The sequence below is a fragment of the Eriocheir sinensis genome, chromosome 27 (assembly GCF_024679095.1).
Source record: "Eriocheir sinensis breed Jianghai 21 chromosome 27, ASM2467909v1, whole genome shotgun sequence".
Lineage (NCBI taxonomy): Eukaryota > Metazoa > Arthropoda > Malacostraca > Decapoda > Varunidae > Eriocheir > Eriocheir sinensis.
Window position 1 is genome coordinate 5,151,274 of NC_066535.1, and position 20,855 is coordinate 5,172,128.

Genomic DNA, 20,855 nt, shown 5'->3' on the forward strand with positions numbered 1-20,855 from the left:
AGAGGGCGACAGATACATATGTAGATAGATAAATATATATAGAGAGAACGTGTGTGCGTGTGTAGAGTTATATAAGAAGGAAAAAGGAGAGAATGATGATGAGGAGGAAGGGGACATGGACTAGGAGGAGGAGGAGGAGGAGGAGGAGGAGGAGGAGGAGGAGGAGGAGGAGGAGGAGGAGGAGCCATAACCCAAAGAGATATATGAGAACAGGTGTGGGAGGGAGAACAATAATATTTATGACATGCATCCGACCCCTATCAACCTCCTCCTCCTTATAGCTCTTCCCTCTCCTCCTCCACCCCTCTCCTCCTCCAACCCTATTCTTCTCCAGCCCTCTCCTCCTTCAGCCCTCTTCTCCTCCTCTTCTTCTTCTTCCCATCAACTCCTACCTCTTTCTACCTATTACATCATATCTGTTCTTCCCTATTATCCCCCTCCATCATCGTCTATGTCCTTATACAGCTTTCTTTCTTCTTCTTTATTCTTCTGTCTTTCCCTGTTCCTCTGCTCTTCTCTATTATCCTTTCCTTCAATATATCCTGAAACTATTTATTATCTATCTTTCCCCTACTTCTTATCACCCTTTCCTTCTTGTTCCTCTCCTCCCTCTGCATATTCCCCCTTTATTCCTCTTTTTATTCATCCAAATTTATCTGTCTGTGAATCTATCTATATATCTCCTTACCTTTCATTTCTTCTTTCTTTCATTCACATCTTTTTCCTCCTCCTCCTCCTCCTCCTCCTCCTCTAAGTGCTCATGCTTAACCAACTTACTGGATTTCTTCCAAGGTATCTATGAAAACTGGGATAATCATATCCCCAGTGATGTTATATATTTAGACTTTCAAAAATCCTTTGCCAAATGCCACACGAAAGACTCCTCAAAAAACTTAAGTCAGCGGGGTTAGGCGACAATCTGGCTCACTGGAAGAAAACAGCGAGTTGTACTCAACGGACAGGCCTCCTAGTGGCTCCCAGTCACAAGTGGAGTGTCACAGGGGTCAGTGCTGGGATCCATACTCTTCATTATATATATATATATATATATATATATATATATATATATATATATATATATATATATGTATATATATATATATATATATATATATATATATATATATATATATATATATATATATATATATATATATATATATATATATATATATATATATATATATATATATATATATATATCTATATATCTATATATAAGATTAAAATCCACTCTTTCAAAATTTGCCGACGACACAAAGGTGGGTGGGAAGGCCCTCACGACAACAGATTGCGAAATTATCCAGAGAGACCTGGACCAGTTCACGCAGTGGTCAGAAAAATGGCAGATGTCCTTCAACACTGCCAAATGTAGAGTAATGCATATCGGATCCAGAAACAGCAACCACATATACCACATGGGTGGCGAACCACTACAGGTAGTGCAAGAGGATAAAGACCTCGGGGTCACAATCAACAGTGACTTGAAACAAACAAAACACTGCAAGTCCGCCTGTAAGAAAGCCAATGCTATGCTCGTGTTCACAGCGAGGAACTTCGAATACAAGACGCCGGGAGTTGTGTTATCCTTGTATAATTCGCTGGTAAGGCCCCACCGCGCAGTTCTGGTCTCCAGACTACATGGAAAGCCATTGAATTACTTGAGAGAGTACAGCGCCGCGCCACGAAGATGATACCATCTCTGAGGACGAAGCCTTACGAAGAGCGACTCGAGCGACTCAACCTCTTCACGCTGGAAAAGAGACGACTGCGGGGAGACATGATACAAGTCTTTAAGTACCTGAACAAGCTCAGCAATGTTGGTCACTCCAAACTCTTCACGCCAAAAAACTAACCCGAGGACAAGAAACAACGGAAAAACAATTCAGGCAAAGCGATGCAATACCGACATCGGCAGGAGTTATATCTCGAATAGAGTTGTTCGCCACTGGAACAGCCTTCCTGCAGATGTGGTTAGCGCAGACACAATCAACTCCTTCAAGAAACGCATTGATCTCCACTTTGCTGCATCGGGAGTGAACTGAACGTATCCAAGAGTAGGTACACAAGTGCTTTAATCCTTCCCGCAAGCAACTTCTATGGTTGATGGATTGATTGAATCAATGAAAGCAGGCAGCCTTGTAATAAGCCAACTGGCTTTCTGCTGCCTGCTAGTTCATGTTTCCATGTTTCCTCCACCACCACGTCTTCCTCATCCCTTCCAATCCCCTTCACCCCTTCGACACACAACTCAATAAATTACTGCAGCATGGACATAAATCGTCCCCCAAGGCAGTCATTTACAGCGGAGACAATTTGGAAGTGTTGTAAAGTGAACCGCGAGAGGAGAGGCCGGCGATCCGTCATGCATTGGAGGAGGAGGAGGAGGAGGATGAGGGGGAGGAGGAGGAGGAGGAAAAAACAACTGAATCATTTAAAGTATTTCTGTATAATTACCTCTTAACAATTTGAGGAGTGGCACATATTTTCATTGTAGGTAGACTGATTAGGCCGTTTATTTACTTAGGTCTTAGGAGGAGGAGGAGGAGGAGGAGGAGGAGGAGGAGGAGGAAAAGGAGAAGGAGTAGGAGAAAAAGGAGGCTGAGGAGGAGGAGGAGAAGAGGAAGGAAGGGGAGGAGGAGGAGAAGAAGGAAAAGTAAGAAGAGGAGGAGGAGGAGGCAAAGAGAGAAAAGATATATGTAATAGGTCACAAATTCTTCTGAGTCGACTAAGTTGTCGTGCAAATGCTTAACAGTTGTACAAAAGGACAGAAGAGTTACGAGACATTCACCTTTCCCGCCACGCCCTGCTCATAACACAGTGACCATTTGGACTGAAGAATTACGAAGGTTTTTATGGGCAAGTAAAAAAAGTAAGACAAACTAACTATTATCGATCGGGCGGAAATGTCGAGTTGCCAGCGTTACATTCCAGGGACAAGGAGTGGAAGATTGAGACGCGCGCGGAACGTAGAGATATGACGAAGACCAATACATGAGTGACGCGCGCGCTCCTGTGGCTACGAAGTTAATGATCGGAATGATGATGGAATGATGATTTAGGACTCTCTGAAATATATGGAAGCGATTTTTGAGTGATTTGATCGGTCGTAATGTTCACTGCTGCATATTAAGACGAGTAACGAGGCGAAGTGATTTATGACACGCACGCCTAACATTTTGATATATATGGAAGCGACGTTTGAGTGAAGTGATCGGTCATCTACATCATCAAAATACTATTAACAAGACGATACGATGTTGGTGTCACTTCGAAACACATCAAAGCCGTTCTTAAGTGAATCGACCGCTTTAATATCGACTCCTGATCTATTAATGTTCAGGTAATTGACAACATGATGGGAAATATGACTTTTTATGTTCGTATTATGTCTGTTCCTGACCTTGGTTCGCATGCCATCCAGTGGGCCTCAGCCTCGTCGATCAATACTTGGCTTTCCCCTTACCTCCCCCGTTGCCCCCTTCATCTCCCCCTCACCTCCTCTCCTCCTCCGCGTCAGCCCCAAGGTTTGTGTACTCCGAGTGGCAGATGTTGTGTAGAGTGTAAGGAATCTTCAGAACTCGTATTTATGCCGTCTTTACCTGCCGTCTTTACCTGACCTCTCTACCTGCTGGCCAATATCGTCTAAGAAGGTTCACTAAGGTTCCTCATTCTCACCTGCTCTACTTGTTTCTCTTCTTATTTTTTTTACAGTAACGGAAGTAGCTCAAGGGCAAAAAATGGAATAATGAGAAAAAAAAGGCCGCTAAACACTGCCCCCATAATAAAGAGTTCGTAGGAGCGGTCAAAAGAGAGCCCAATTTCCTTTTTTTTTTTTGTTCTCACCTGTTCAGTTCTGTTCTCTTTTATTTTCTTCTCTTTTCCTTCTTCTTATTTCATTTCGCTTAACTTCCTTCCTGCTTCCTTCCTGCTTATCTTTCACCTTCTTGCATCCCTCTGCCTATCTCTCTTTCTCCTTGACTCCACTCTGTTTCATCTTTCTCGTCTTGATCATCGTTTCGTGTTTATCATCCTCGCTTTCCTTCTCTTTAGTCCTCAACCTCTTCCTCCTTGTAATTGTCTTTGCCCTTTTCTTCGTCCTTGTTTCCTCCTCCTCGTCTGCCTCCTTTTCGTTTTCATTTCCTTCTCCTTCTACTGCTTTTCATTCTCGTTTCCTCCTCTTCCTCCTCCTTTTCGTCGTCCTCCTTCACCAAAGTATCGTAAACAACCAACCAGTAGGGACCGCTCATTGCCGCGAAGCGTTGAAGAAGGACATTTCCAAAAACAGACTTCACAAGAAAGGAGGAGTGTCATCTGTTACACGTAGAACAAATACCCTGCCGTGGAAATAACCAAAGAAGACTCAGAGAATATGACACTGTATATGTTGAACTAAACAAACAGTCAGTCATTATCGGGGACTTTAACTTCCAACAACATGGACACCACGATGATTGGAGATCGAAATGTTAGAGGACAATTTTCCTAGTACTCGTGAGTGATTCAGATCTCACACTCCAAGATTCCAGACTACAAAAAAATTTTTAACTTCTCTCGAGCTGCTAACCCAGAACAAAAGTTCTTCACGTATATAAGAACCAAAAGAAGACAAAAGCAAGATGAAAGTGACGTACTAACACAGGACAGTAGACAAAATGTCGAATCCTAAACAGGAACTTCTGTCTGTCTGTTCACGGTCGAGAATACCCAGTCCGAAATTGGTACAATCGACGAACGGGATGTGAAAAGTACCTAGACAAAACTCGAGACAAACAAGTCTACTGGACCCGACGACTTCACCCAGGCTCACCGCCATCTACAATCTGTCACTACAACAAAACAAAGTCCCGAAAGACTGGAAACAAGGAGACAAAAGTGTGGCCCTAAACTACAGACCAATCAGCTTGACCTCAGTGGCGGAAAAAACTCGAGAAGATCATCAGAGACAAACTCGTTAGGTTCCTTGAAGACACAACATCATTTCCGATGCTCAGCACGGTTTCAGAACAAGCGCTCATGCTTTAACCATTTTATTGACTTCTTCCAAGGTATCTATGAAACTGGGATAATATCCCCAGTGATGTTATATATCTAGACTTTCAGAAAGCCTTTGACAAAGTGCCACATGAAAGACTCCTCAAGAAACTTAAGTCGGCGGGATTAGGCGACGATCTGACACATCATATATATCAACGACCTGAAATTATCCAGAGACCTGGACCAGATCACTCGGTGGTCAGAAAATGGCAGATGTCCTTCAACACTACCAAATGTAAAGTAATGCATATCGGATCCAGAAACAGCAACCATATACCACATGGGTGGCGAACCACTACATGTTGCAAGAGGAAAGAGACAGCAGTGACTTGAAGACGCCGGGAGTTATGTTAAAGGCCCCACCTGGAATTGCAATTCTGGTCTCCTAATTACAGGAAAGACATTGAATTGAGAGAGTACAGCGCCGCGCCACGAAGATGATACCATCACTGAGGACGAAACCCTATGAAGAACGACTCGAGCGACTCAACCTCTTCACGTTGGAAAAGAGACGACTGCGAGGAGACATGATACGCTAGCGATGCAATACCGACATCGGCAGGAGTTATTTCTCGAATAGAGTTGTTCGCCACTGGAACAGCCCCTTCAAGAAACGCATTGATCGAGTGAACTGATGCTTTAATCCTTCCTCAAACGGATTGATTAAATCACTGAACGCAGGCAGCCTAGTAATGAGCCAACAGGCTTTCTGCTGCCTGCTAGTCCATGTTTCCATGTTTTCCTCCTCCTCTTCCTCCTCCTCACTCCTGCGATAGTGTCATGTTCTTCATTATCGCGTTTAAGGGGCTCTTTGGGATGAGGAAGAGGAGGAAAAAGAGGAAGAGGAAGAGTAAGAGGAAATATGGGGAGGAGGAGGAAAGGAAGTAGATGGATGGGTGGGCCGGAGGAAGGGAAGAGAGGGAAGTAAAGAAGAGGAATGAAAAGAGGAACATAAGCTGAAGGAAGAAGGAATGAAGAGGATTAATGTGCATTGGCCTGTGGAAGGAAGGGAGGAGAGGAAGAAGAGGAGGAAAGACAGGGAAGAACAAACGCAAAAGGAGGGAAGAAAAGATGGATGCTTACCCTTGTGTGGAGACAGCGAAGAAGAAGAGAGCAGGAAGGAAACTAGCAACAGACACAAAAGGAAGAAGAAAGGCAAGGAAGGCAAAAAGAAGTGGGAGGAGCAGAAGGAAGAATGAAGGAAGGAGATGGATGAGCGGGATGCAGGAAGGAAAGGAAGTGAAGAAGAGGAAAAAGAAGAGAAGGAAGGAGGAAGAAGACGGATGGGTGGAATTTACGGAAGCAAGGAAGGGAAAAGGATGAAGAAGGAACCGGAGGAAGAAAGAATGAAGGGAGAAGAAAAAGACGGATGGGTTGACCGCGGGAAGGTAGGAAAATGAGTGGAAAAAGCAAGTGGAAGAGGAAAAGGGATTATATGGGTTGGCCTGTGCGTAAGAAAAAGAAGAGGAAAGAAGAGGATAAGTAAAATATTAAACTGTGACTGTGCAGGGAAAACGGCTTAAAGTTTCGTCATATACATATACTAAAAGAATAAGAGGAATAAAAAGAAGTCGCGGAACATTTTGTACGGAGTTAAAGAGATTGATTAGAAGGGAACACGCGCGCCACCTCTTATCCGTTTTGAGAGTTACCTTGCCACTCCACTTTTACTTTGAATAATCTCTCTGCAAATCCCACTTTCGTTTTCTTTGGCACGTTTTCTTTTCTTTTCTGTTGCCAAATTTGGACCTCCGTGTACTTTCTCTCGTCTGCTTTCTCCTTCGCTTCTTGGTGGTCTTTGCAGTTATTTTTCCTTTTTCTTTTTTTCTTTTTTGTCACTTCTTTTTCTACTTTCTTTTTCTTTTTTTCTTTCTTCTTTTTTCTTATTCTTTACTCTTCATCTCATTAGTATTCATCCTTTTCGTTTCCATTTTGGTCTCCTCGTTCGTCTCTTTCCTTCCTCCTCCTCCTCCTCCTTCCTCTTTCAGGTGATGCTCTCCTTTACCTTTACTAATTAACGTCCATCTTGATTAGCTTCATTTGTCTCACTTTTACCTGAGAATATAATTGTCTTCCTTCTTCCTTATTTGTCCTGCTTTCCATGTTGTTTATGAGTTCTTTGTGGGTGGCTGTTTATCTGGCTGACCTATTTTTTTCTTTTTTTGGTGTTACGTGTGTATTTTTTGGGGGGGATGGGCTTTTTTATTTTTTATTTATTTGTCGTTTTCTATTTTCGTGTGTGGATTTTTGTTGTGTCCGACGTATTCCCTTTTTCGTTGATTTACTTTTTTTTATATTCGTATTTGCTCTGTCTATATATGGCTTTTTGTTTTCTTCGTCATCATCATTATCATCAAAATCATCGTTATCACCATCACATCATTATTATCATCATCATATTTTTTTCTTCTTTTCTTTTTTCATATTCTTTCTTCCTTCTTGTCCTCCTTTTCCTCCTCGTCCTTCTGTTCCTCCTGTTCCTCGCCTCCTCCTCCTATGCATCCTCATCGTCCTCTTTCTTATCCTTGTTCTTCTCCCCCTCCTCTTTTCCTCTTTGGTAAAATTCACCTTATTCGTCGCTCCACTAACACAGCATCCTCATCCTCATCCACCTCCGCATCTTTCTCCACCTCGTTCTTCCCACTCCTCTCGGCCATCCAAGGCTCCACCCACTCACCCTCTGACCTACTGCCCTCTCTGTCCTCCCTGTGAAGTGGAGCACGTGACCCCGAACTAAACCCCGACGTATAATGAAGAAAAAACGTGTAGCCTCCAATAAAAGCAGTAAATCGACGAGGAAACAGAAACCAAACACGAAATTCGAGGTGAAAACACGATACCTGTGAAGACGCGACTGACCTGTAGTTAATTGGACAGAGAGGAGCCCCGCCATACCTGAGTCGGCCAGGTAAGGAAGAGGGTCATTTTTTGGAGTCCTCGAGAGCCTGGAACTTCTGGATGGGTGGCTGCCAGGCGGAAGGGAGAGGAAGGGCAGGAAGAAGAAAGGAAGGAAGGAAGGAAAGGCAAAAAGAGTTTGGACGGGACGAGTAGGAAGAAATAGGGGAAGGAAGGAGGGAGAAGGGCATAACAGCCATAGGGAAACGAGAAGAAGGAAAAAAAATATGAGAAGAAAGGGAAGAAGAGATTGGACGAGACGAATAGGAAGAAATAGGGGGAATGAAGGAGGGGGAAGGGCAAAACAGCAATGGAAGGGAACGAGGAGGAAGAAAAGTATAAGGAAGAGAGGAAAGGAAGAACGGGAGAGAGGAGAAGTAAAGGAAGGCTTGGGGAAATATAGGGTAAGAAAGGAAGGAAATGGAGGGAGAAGGAGACGATGTAGGGAAATGATAGGAAGGATGAAAAGAAACTAGGGAGAGGCAAATAGGGGAAGATGGAAAAGAGGGAAAGGAAAGGAGAGCTGAAGAAAGGAAAAAACAAGAGCGAGATGATAAATGAGAAGGAAGAAACGAGCTGAAGGAAGGGAAGGGAGGGATGAGCGAGAAGGGGAGATGGATGGAAAGAAAATAAGAGAATAATAAAATAAAAAGGTGAGGGGAATGGTTTGTTTAGGAATAGGATTAACAAGTAAGAGAGCGTGGGCGGAAGAAGGGGTAAGGAAGAGGGGGGATGAAAGGTAACAGACAAAGGTAAGAAGGAGAAGGTGAAGGGGAGGATGAAGATCGTAAGATAGGAAAGAAAACAGAAGAAAGGGTTGAAATGAATATAGTGAAAAATAACGAAGAGAGGAAAATAAGGAACAGAATGAAAATGAGGAAAGACATATGAAGGAAAATTGAAGGTGAAGATAAGGAGGAGAAAGAAGAAAGTAAGGAGAGGAAAAATCTTAGTGATAGAGGAGAAGGGGGGGAAGAAAAAAAAAGAATAAGCAGACGCAGCAGCAGAAAAAAAGGAAAAGATTAAAAGAAGGAGGAGGAACAAGGAGGAAGAAACAAGAATATGAACAAGAACAAGAAAAAAAGATAAGGAGGAGGAGGAAGAAGAGGTAAAAGAGGAAGAGGATGAGGAAGAGAAGAACAAGAATAAGAACAAGAACATGGAAAAAAAGAAGAGGAGAAGGAGGAAGAAGAGGAAGAAGAGGATTAGGAGGAGGAGAACAAGAATAATAAGAAGAACATGAATAAAAGAAGAGGAGGAGGAGGAGGAAGAAGAGGAAAAAGAGGAAGAGGATGAGGAAGAGAAGAACAAGAATAAGAACAGGAACAAGAAAAAAAGAAGAGGAGAAGGCGGAAGAAGAGGAAGAAGAGGGAGAGGATGAGGAGGAGGCTGCGGTGGGGGGTGGGGGGTGGGGAGAGGCGCCTTATACAGTAGCGAGGGGGAAGGTTCTTATCAAGGTGGATCAACGTCATTTCCAGCCCCTACCGGAGACTCTTCAGGAGGATCTTATCATACACACACACACACACACACACACACACACACACACACACACACACACACGCACACGCACACTTACGCACATCCACACCTCTTCGTCCTTGTTGGTTGACTTTGATATATTTTTTGGACACTCAAACGCAAGGAGTTCCCAGTGTGGTCTTGTGTCTTCCCTTGTCTTCCCTTCTCTGCCTTGTCCTTCCTCCTCTCTTTTTGCATTATTCCTCCTCCTCCTCCTTCTCCTTCATATCCTTCTCTTCCTCCTCCTCCTTCTTCTCTTAGTCCTGTCTTCCTCCTCTTTCTGTATTCTTCGTTCTTATCCAAATCTACCCTCTTCTTCTTCTTCTTCCAATCTTGCATATTTTTACTCATTTTCTGTTTTATTTTCATTGTTTTCTCCATGTAATGTTTCTACTGATTTTTTTTTACTTCGTTGGCGTTTAAGTCATTTCCTAATTACTTTGGTCCCTTCTCTACTATTTTCTGGGTGTTATCTTTTTTTAATGTATTTTCTTGTATATTTTCTGATTTTTATGCTCCTCCTCGCCCTCTTCTTCCTCCCGCTCCACCCAAGTCATTACTTCCACTTTTCCTGTTTTCATGTAGATTTCTCGCCCCTTAATTTTTCTGTTATTTCTTTCTTTATCACGAGTTCCTTTTTCCTTTTTAGTTTCATCCCTCCGAGTTTCGTGTCCTCCTGCCTTTCCTCCTCTTCGGTCAGTCACAGGGCTACTTCTTTTTCTTTTTCTATTTCTCTGTGCATTACTTTAACATTTCATCTTTTCAATTCCTTTTTTTCTCTGTTCTCACGCATCCCCCCCCCCCCCACCCTTCCCTCCCCATCCTCGGTCAGTCTTTCTTGTTTAATCTTTCGTATTCTCAAACATTATTTCTTCGTTTTGTTCCTGTGTGTTTTTTTTTTTTTTAGTTGTCCGTCTCACTGTCTCTCCATCTCTCTCTTCCTCTCTCTCTCTCTGTCCCTCCATACCTTCGCCTTAAATGGGTGTTCTTAATAAGGGAGTTAACCGACTTGCCTTGAAAACTGCCACAAAAGGGAGAAAGGAAGCTACTGTGGGTGTGATTTCCCCCTTTTCTTCTTACTCCTCTTTATCTTCCTTCTCTCTCTCTCTCTCTCTCTCTCTCTCTCTCTCTCTCTCTCTCTCTCTCTCTCTCTCTCTCTCTCTCTCTCTCTCTCTCTCTCTCTCTCTCTCTCTCTCTCTCTCTCTCTCTCTCTCTCTCTCTCTCTCTCTCTCTCTCTCTCTCTCTCACTCTCTCTCTCTCTCTCTCTCTCTCTCTCTCTCTTCCTCCTCCTCCTCCTCCTCCGCCTCTTCTTACCATCATTCCTACCCACCTTGTCCTCCCACCTTGCCCATCCACTTACCCACTTCAAGGCCTACCTACCTACCTACCTACCCACCTTCATACCTACCTGCTTGGCTGCCTGCTTGACGCTACACACCTACGATGCTAATCTCTTCTTCTTACCTACAACTGACTAACAACTATTTACACATCTGCCTAAATCATCACCTGTGTTTGTGTTGCTTCCTCGACTTCCTTTCCTTCGCGAATCTTATCTCTCTCGCCGTTCATCTTGCGGCACAGAGAGAGGAGGAGGGGGAGAGAGAGAGAGGGAAAGGGAGAGAGAGAAAGAGAGATGCTGCAGACTCAAAATAAGAAATAAAAAAAGAAAGATGCCTTCATCCCTACCTACGTACCCTATATCTCCCTCTCTCTTTAACTCGCAATCTCCTCTCCTTACTTCTCTCCTCTCTACCTACTCCCTTCCTCTTTCCCTCCTTCTTTCCTCTCCACCTGCCATCCCTTCTTCCTATCCTCATGTTCTCCTGTCCTCCCACCCTTCTGTCCTTTCCTCCTGTCTTCCTGTCCTCCCACTATAATGCTCTCCTATTCCTCCTCCTCCCTATTCTTCTTCCTCCTCCTCCTCCTCCTCGTCCTAGCATGCTCGTAGACGGTGGTAAATCAGTCTCCGTGTGTGAGTCGCGCCTCGTTCAGTTTCCTTGGTGTAAAGAGCAGCGAGGGGAGTGCAAAACGCCGTGCAGCACAACGCCACATTGCTACCGCCCGCCTGTGAATCCATGTCGGCTGAGAATAATGACTACGAAGAGGAGGAGGACGAGGAGGCTAAGGAAGAGGAGGGGGAAGGGGAGGAGGGGGAGAGAGGAGTGCTCGGGAGGTCTAAGAGATTTATACTAAAGTCCAATTGTCTCATAAACATTACCGGCTTAAGTTTATGGTGAGTGTGTGTGACTGTGTGTGTGTGTGGTGTGCGTGTGTGTGTGTGTGGGGGGGGGGAGAGGGTTATGTGTGTGTGTGCGCGTGTGTGTGTGTGCGTGTGTGCGTGCAAATGACCCGTGTAAGTGATGTGCATAAAGATAAAAGGCAAGCATTCTCCTTTGCAATGGGCCGAAAAAAAAGAGTTGCGTCATGCGTGGTTTAAATGTCGTGTGTGTGTGTGTGTGTGTGTGTGTGTGTGTGTGTGTGTGTGTGTAGGGATGGATTGAAAGGCCGTCTGAATGCCTTTGTGAATTCACGTCTTGGGTTCCGAATGCTAAGATTACGTTCCTCTGTTCTCCCTTTCTCTTTAATTGCCTGTCTCCCGTTTCTTCTTGCCCTTTCTCTTTCTCTGTCTCGTCTTTTTCTTCTCCTTCATCTGCATTATCTTCTTTTTCTTCTCGTCTTCCTTCTCTTCTTCTTACTACTACTGCTTACTATTACCACTACAACCACTACTACCATTTCTTCTTGTACTTTCTCTATCTCTGTCTTTCGTTCTTCATCAGTATTATCTTCATTTCCTTCATTCATCTCCTCATCTTCCTTATCATCTTCTCATTACTACTACTACTACTACTACTACTACTACTACTACTACTACTACTACTACTACTACTATTACTACTACTACCGCCGCCACAATTACAAACACCTGCACCTTACGATCTCCATCAGATGAATTATTCTATTGGTCTAAATCTTCGCTTATTGCACAACCCCCCCACCCCTCCCTCCCCCACCACCACCACCACTACCACCACCATCCATTACCCACTTCTGTCCCATTATCTCCCACCTGCGACACCCCCTTAGCCCCTTCCATCATCCTTATACCCCTTCCATCAAATCCTCCACCTCGTTTCTTACCTCCTCTTCCATTGTACGCTTGCTTAGATTCTTCCCCTCCCACCGTCTTCCCCTCCACCTCCTCCCCACCCGCACAGTTTAAGGTTTAGGATGGAGAGAGTTGAGGGAGAAGGGATTGAAGGGGATGGAGAGTAGGTGACGTGGGGGAGGAGGGAAGGAGGGGAAGTAGGACGTGAAATATGAAACTAAGTAACTGAAGAGGTCTGAAGTGTTTTTTTCGGCTTGGTATGTGATTTTTGTCCCCTGGTGTGTGTGTGTGTGTGTGTGTGTGTGTGTGTGTCCTAATCGCATACGCATATACACACGTCCATCCATCTGTCGGTTAGGCCAAAAGGTTTCTTCTTCTGTTTCCTATTTTTTTCCTGCTCCTTCATTTTTTCCCTTTTCCTCTCGCCCTTCACCTTCATTCGGAACGTCGCCTGACTTTCTAATCCCTCAATCTCGGTTAAGTTATCTCCATGTGGTGTGTGTCCATTATCCCCCTCTTCTTCTTCCTCCTCCTCCTCTTATACACTGTACTTTCCTTCTCCTTTGACCCTCCTTCTGTTTACACCCTGGCTTCTGTGACTGAATATTTACCAGGGAAAGCATCTGGTCACTGATAAACCTACATCTTAGTATTGGAACCCACATGTGTCGTTACTATAAGCCTTCGATCCTTCTTTCAATCCTCTCCTCGTGGGTAGGCGAAACAGGACATGAGAGGCTTCGTATAAACGGTCTGACCTCTGTAAGGGCTGCCGCATAACTTTGAGGCTCTTAGGCAGGTAGTTGGCGCATGAGGGTGGAGGGGGAATGGAGGGGGTCATGTGGAAGGGAGGGGGAGGGTTTGGGGAGGGTAATGGTAGGGGGAGGGGGGACGATGGCCGGTCACACATACTTTTCCACCTGGATTTCACACTCGCTGCGCGGCAAGGGTAGAGTGCAGAGCCGTGTTCTCTATTAAGGGCGAGATAAGGTTACCTGGGTATGGAGGGGCGCCGGCTGCTTACCTTTCGGCGCCGCAGGAGGTCTCGTTAACCCCTCACCCGCGGGAGGGAGCCGGCGGGGCCCAGCCTTCGTTTAGCAAGCTCCTGCGGCCGAGGTTTCTAGGTCAGTGAATATTGATTTTTTTCCCTCGACGTCTCCGCATTTCTGCCACCGACCTGCTGATATCGGGTTGGCTTGGTGAAGGGGCGGATGAACAGCTGCTTGGTTGACTGCCTGGTTTAATGGTTAGATGGTTTCCTGACTGCTTGGTTGCTTGGTTAACTGACTGCGTAGATGAGTGGCCGGATGATTCGATAATGGATAACTACCTGGCTCCTTAGTAGACTGCGTGGATGAGTGATTATGTTACTGGCTTGCTGCTCGGTTCCTTAGATGATTGACTGCGTGGATGAGTGAATAGATGGTTGTCTGGTTGCTTGGTTGACTGATTGTGTGAATGAATGATTAGATGGTTGCCAGACTGCTCGGTTGCTTGTGTGACTGCGTGGGTGAGTACTTTGATGGTTGCCTGGCTGCTCGGTTGCTTGGTTTACTGCATGGATGAGTGGTTACGTGGTTGTCTGGTCGTTTGATTGACTGGCTACGTGGATGAGTGGTTTCATGCTTGCCTGGTTGCTCGGTTGCTTGGTTGACTAACTGCGTCGATGAGTGGTTGAGTGATTGAATTGATGAATGCCTGAGTGTCTGGCTGGTTGGTTGGTTGCTGGATGGCCGTATGGATGAATGAACGGGTGAAAAAGAATGGTATAAGGAGGGTTGTGTTGGTTGTGTTAAAGTCGTGATTTATTGCTAGTGAATATAATTGAATCGTTTGTGAGAGAAGAAAAGAGTTTAGAAGATGATGTTCAGAGAAGCGAGAAGCCTACACGTGTTCATTTACATAAGCTCAGATTTGCACACGTTTACCCAAATCGCTGAGGTTCAAGTCTTGGAAGCACAGACAAATAGGCATATCTAATCCCCCGTTACCACCAACCAGAACGCTGCCAACACTGTCACCACCACCATCGCCACTACCACCACTAGCAAAGCAACACAACCACATAACACCAATTCCACCACAGACACCACCATCAGCACAAACACCATAACCACCACCACCATTATGAAAATACCACCATCACCATCAACGTCATAAATAACACCACCACCACCACCACCATCACAAAAAAGCACCACCACCACCTCCTCCCCCTCACCACCACAGAGCGCCAATATCAAAACCAACGTCACCACAGACACCACCATCATCACAAACACAAGAATAACACCATCATCACTACCATTATGAACAACAACAACAACAACAACAACAACAATATGACCGCCAACATTATTACCACTACAAAACAGCAATATCACCACCACCACCACCATCTCCACCAGCACCACCAGCACCACCACCACTACCACCATCCTCACCACCACCACCACCGCCACCACCGCCATCACCTCCGCCACCACATAAATTAGAGAGGTGCTAATTATTATTTTTCATTAGTTTGACAGCTCCTCACGTCTCGGATTTCACACGTTTCACCTTCCCCCTCACACCTACCACTTCCTTCTCTTACCCCCTCCACCCCACTCCTCCACTAACCCCTCCACCTACTGTTACTGCACCATGTCCTTCCACCATCCATCACCATCTGGACTCCACTCTCTGTAACCCCCATCCACCCTCTCCACCACCTCCAACTCCATTCTCCACCCACTCACTCTCACCATTTCACTCTCCCTTTCCCCTCATTCCCTAAGGCCATTTTCTCCTCTTTCCTCACTCTTTACCTGCCAATATTTACATTCAACGCTGATTTATTTGTTTATATGATTTACTCGTTTATTTATATTTTTTTCTTGCCTGTCATTTTCCTTTCCCGTCCACTACCACGTGAGAGACGAATATGGCGTGAGGTGTGTGTGTGTGTGTGTGTGTGTGTGTGTGTGTGTGTGTGTGTGTGTGTGTGTGTGTGTGTGTGTGTGTGTGTGTGTGTGTGTGTGTGTTTCGTAACTCTTGCGGATCATGAAGAGAAATCGATAACCATATTTGCTTTAGGCCGCGAGTAATTAGCGAAGGAGGGAGGGAGGGAGGGAAGGAGAGAGGGAAGGAGAGAAGCGAAGTGAGAGAAGAAGTAACTGAGGTAAAGAGAATGGAAGAAGCGATGGCGAGAGAAGAGGAGGGAGGAAATGATTTAAGTAGGGAGGGAAGAACAAGGAAAGGCGCCAAGAAAGGAGATAGGGAGGTAGAATATGAAAATGAGAGTGGAAGAAAAAAAGATAAGGAGGATGAGAAGGGATAAAGGAAGAGGAGGAGGAGGGAGGAAAAGAGGTAAAGGAGCTAGGGATAAAAGGAGTGAAGGAAGGAAGGAGGTAAAATAACGAGATGAAGAAAGAAACAAAAAAAAAACAGGAGGGTGAGGAGAAAAGATGAAGGAAAGGTTAAAAAAGGGAGAAAAAAAATGTTAGCAGGATAGGAGGAGAAGGAGAAGAAGGGAGGGAGGAAGGGAAGGAGGCAGGCAGTGAGTTATAGGAAGAAAGGAAGATGAATAATGTTAAGAGAGGTGACGTCTTACTCAAGTGAAAGTGATGGTGAGGGAAGATAATGAGGAACGAAGGTGATAGTGATGGAAGATAATGATAAGTGGAAGGAATTAAAGGTGATGAGGGAGAACCAGAGAAGAAAATAGGTAAGGGAGGAGGGACGTGGTGAAGAATGAGGAGCTGGTGAGGCAAGGAAATGATGGAGGAGGAGAAAGGGACCAGGGAAAAAAATAGGTGAGGGAAGGAGAGGGAGGAAAACTGATAAGGGGAGGAAGGAAATTACAGGTAAGAAAAAGGTGTTCTGTAAAGATGTAAAAATAAGTTGTTGCTGCAAAAAAAGGAGGGAAGGGCTGAAAAAATTATTAGAACATTAGAGGGAGCAAAAATGATAAGGAAGGAAATAATAGGGGAAAGAGAAGGTAACACGGACAGGTAGCAATAAAGGTCCACTTAGTCAATAAAAAAAAAAAATGGGAGGATGGCAAGAAAAAAAAAATATGAGAGCAGGAGAGGAAAAAAACTCATGGAAAAAAAAGGAAATTATAAAGGAGAAAAGCGATGGGAAGTGATAGTTGGAAAATATGTGTTAATGAAGGGAAGTAAAAGGCAAAAAAATATTAAATGTGGAGAGTTTTAGAAAAGAATTATGTGTCATGAGATATATTTGGAGGGAGAGAGAAATGAGGTATTGAGGTATATGAGAGAGAGAGAGAGAGAGAGAGAGAGAGAGAGAGAGAGAGAGAGAGAGAGAGAGAAGAGAGAAAGAGAAAGAAACCCACTAATACCCTGTTTGCCTAATACCTATACACGCACAGGATTTTCTCAAAGGCTAAAATAAAAATAAAAAGATGCTGATATTGCTTTTTCTGCGGAACTTGTAAAAAGAAAATGTGAAAGCATGAAATAATGCGATGGGGAACGAGAAACTACTGATGGTGTGTGTGTGTGTGTGTGTGTGTGTGTGTGTGTGTGTGTGTGTGTGTGTGTGTGTGTGTGTGTGTGTGTGTGTGTGTGTGTGTGTGTGTGTGTGTTCCGTCTGCCTTTTTAGTTTTTTTTTTAATTTCTCTGCTTTGAAAGTCACGTGTATAATTTTCCAAACACGAGTATTTTTGATATCTTCTTTCATTTAGATCCTCTTTAATGTTATGTTCGCTTTTTCTTCTTTTTTTCCTTAGATTCCTTTATTTCCTCTTCATTCTGCATACTTTTGAACTTAACAGGAAAAATATGTTCTTAATATACTTTCGCTCCATTTTATTCATTGGCAATCATCGCAGACATTTTTTCTCCTCTTATGCATATGGTCTTTCTATTTTTTTCCACCTAAAGTAATGATTTTGCTCCACTGTTCGAAGTTGTCAATGCACTGTCCTTGATTATGGCATATCACTAACTAACGCTGCTACTTGTCAATTCGTTCGACTTTCATTCAATTCAGTTCGTTTGGTATCTGTTTCGTGTATATTCAAGGCATCGTCAGAATTTTTATTTCCATCATCCATATTATTTTCTGAGCCTTTATTATTCATTTGAGGTCAGGCTATACATATTTTGCTCTCTTATCTTGTTTCCGAGGTAGTTGTTTTGCTTTACTTACATTATCATAATTGTACTTTCGTGTTCCTCTTTTCGATATAAGCAAAGTATCATCCTTCCCACATTCTTTGGTGTCAAGCTGGGTATGTGTTTCCCTCCCTTGTGCTGCGTATATCTTGTCGCCGAGGTGGTTGCGTTGCGTCATTTGTTTACCTTGTCTTGATTGTATTCACACCTTCGTCAGCACCTGTACGTGGGTGACCTTTTGGCCCCCCTGGGTGAGTGTGGGAGGTGCCAGGTGGGCGGTTCGTATGTTTACACCTGGGAAAGGGCTGTAGGGGTGAAGGAGAGTGGTGGAGGGTCAGACTGTGAGAGAAAAAGGGAAGATTAATGAAGGAGAGACACTGGAAAGAGAAGGGACGAAGGTTAGGGAAGACTCGTGGTAAAGAAGAGTTATTGAGAAGAAGAGCCACTAAAATGGAATGAAAGGTTACAGAAGAGAGGAAAAGTAAAGATAAAGTAGACATTGTAAAGAGAATGAAGGAAGGCTAAGGGAAAGGGGAAAGGGAAGACTAGTAGTAGAGTTATTGAGGAGAGGAGAAAGTGAATTGGAGAGGTAGATGAGGGAAGAAAGGAAAAAATGGAAAATTAGTGAAGTAAAGACACCGGAACGAGAAGGGAGGAAGGTTAAGGGAAAGAGGAAATAGGAAAACACAGAAGGAGGAGTTATTGAGAAAAGAAGACACTGAAATGGAAAGATAGGCCGAGGAAGAAAGGAGAAAAGGAAAAAGTAACGAAGAAAAGACATTGGAAAGAGAAGGGAAGAGAGGAAATGAGAAGACGTATAAAGAAAATATGAGAAAAAGGAAAAGACAGTGAAATGGAAAGGAGTGTCAGAGAAGAGAGGAAAAGTGAGGATTGATGAAGAAGAGGGAGTGGAAGAAGAAAGAGGCACTGAAGAAAAGAAGAGGGTCAGACAGTGAAATGAATGAAATGAAAAGGAAAGGAAGAAAAGAAGACAAATAAATTAACAAAACTTGCAAGAAGAAAGAAGGTTAATAAGAGGAGGCGACGAGGTGATGATAATTTGAGGAAAATCAGTAAAAAAAAAATGATAGTGCGAGGAAGAAAGAAAAAAAAAAAGATGATGGAATAGAAAGTGAAAGGGAAAGATTGTGGGTTTTAAATTCAAGTAACACCTCAACTTAAGAGCCAAAAATAGCGACCAGACAGACAGGCAGGTAGACAGACAGACCATAAGACACAAGCTTACCCAAAACAACATCTCTTCACACACACACGTACACACACACACACACACACACACACACACACACACACACACACATGACCAGCGTAACCAGATTCTCGACCTCTCCACATTGTATTTTCTGATTTCTAACTTGTTACTAATGCAAGAAAACATCAGTAATTAACGGTTTTAACAAGAACTTTAACTGAATATCATTATTTTTTGTGTGTACGACAGTTTAGGGCCTGCAATGAGTTGAGTACGATCACCTGGTAACGTTGCACATGTCGACCCGTTAGGCAAAAGTCTGGCCGGCGTATGTACCTAAGTTATATTATTTCCTTTCCCTCATGACTTGATTTATCGCCGCATAACTCCAAGACATCGAGGAAAGCGCTGCAGACCTCTAGTTAACCTGCCTCACCTCTCGGAACCTCGCCTTCAATCCCGCCTTTCTTCCTCCATTCCTTCGTCTGGTCAAAAAGAGGAGAGGCGGAGGAGGTCTTGGGTGTCTGGGTGTCGGTCGCTCCTTCGTCAAGTCGTGAGTGGATGTCAGGACTCATTCTCCTTGCTGGCTAGCGATCATCCAGACTCCCGTGACCTCATTCTCCCCACTCATTATTTATTACCTCTTCCTCCACTTCACCTGCCCGCACCTTCTCTTATTTCCTCCATTTTCAGTGTTTATAAATGCCTTCCTTGCGAGCCTTTGATGTGTGGAAGTTGTGTATTATTTGGGGTTCTTGTGATCACTCTCCTGTTCTCATTCTTACAAACTCTGCTTCTTTTCCACCTCAAATGCGCTCCTGTTTCGTTTCACTATATTATGAGTTTCTTTCTGTCGTGTGATGGTTGTGTGATCCGAACATGTGACCTTCTTCTCAGCTCTCATTTCCATACTGTACCCACCTGCTTCCCAACCTTTTCTTTTTCCTCATATTGTTTGTTTACTCTTCCGATCGAGCGAGCCCTTGACTTACGCCCCAGCTCTCATTATCATCAACCTTGTGCCCCTCATACCACCCAATCTTTTATTTATTTTCCTCGTATTGTTTGTTTATACCTGCCAAGCGAGCGAGTCTCACGAGCTTCCAATTTGTGGTGTTTTTGTCTAATCCGGGCTCCGTGGACTTTCTTCTTGGTGTCCATCATTATTTTGCGTCTCATACCTCCCACGCCTTTCTGTTTTGCTGCCGATCCCTTGCAAGCTTTTGACGTGTGTTCCTCATTACCTCGAAGTTCGTCACGGCTCCTGTTGGCTGCAGGCTCCATCACGGCCATCTGGTGGTGAATTGTATAAACCAGAGTGAGACGAGTGACAGACGAGTGACAGATGGACGCTAGGGCTCTCTGTGATTTGATTTCACGCTCTTTATTTAGTTTGGTAAAGTTTACATCTATATGATCTCTAAGGAAAACGTGAGCATACATTACCAACACATATTTCTCATGTGGAGACTTTAGCGTTTTTTTAAAGATTGTTTAGGACGATAATATTCCTGTATCTTCCATGAGCAATAGGGTTTAGTTAAACGGAAAGGAAGCAAGAGCATAGTTACTTCGATTTCTGAAATAGGATAAGGAGAAACACAATTGGTGCTCAGATTAACGAATTTCGATAAAAGAGTTTGAGACCGCTATTTTTTCTACTGTTATTATCTGTGAGTGGAAAGATTAAGGTAATGAGAAGAAATGACAATAGTTTTCTTACTCTTTTGTCTTTACTATGGGTTATGATCATTGTGTTTGTGTCGCTGAGAAGTAAAAACAATCAGATAAAGCTAGATAGTAATTTGTAAAAGATAAATTTGAGCACTGTGAAAGCGATAAGGAGTGATCGATGGGTGGGAGTGAGGGAAGTGAGGTCAGTCGAGAATTGGTCACTTCCTGTTTGCTTCTTTCCCTTTGTGTGTTATCGTCTTTGATCTGCGATACGAGT

General features: G+C 43.9%; 1 protein-coding gene across 4 annotated transcripts in view; it reads left to right on the forward strand.

Annotated features, from left to right (window-relative positions):
• The window catches only part of LOC127004029 (protein inscuteable homolog), a 225,072-nt gene that overhangs the window by 162,387 nt on the left and 41,830 nt on the right, over window positions 1-20,855 (forward strand). Inside the window, exon 1 of one of the 4 annotated variants that reach the window (XM_050871257.1) lies at window positions 13,522-13,689. The exons of the other annotated variants lie outside the window; for them this stretch is intronic. The gene's annotated coding sequence lies outside the window, so the exon portion shown is untranslated. Of the gene's footprint in view, window positions 1-13,521; window positions 13,690-20,855 lie in introns of those variants that run through there. 4 annotated transcript variants of the gene reach the window in all.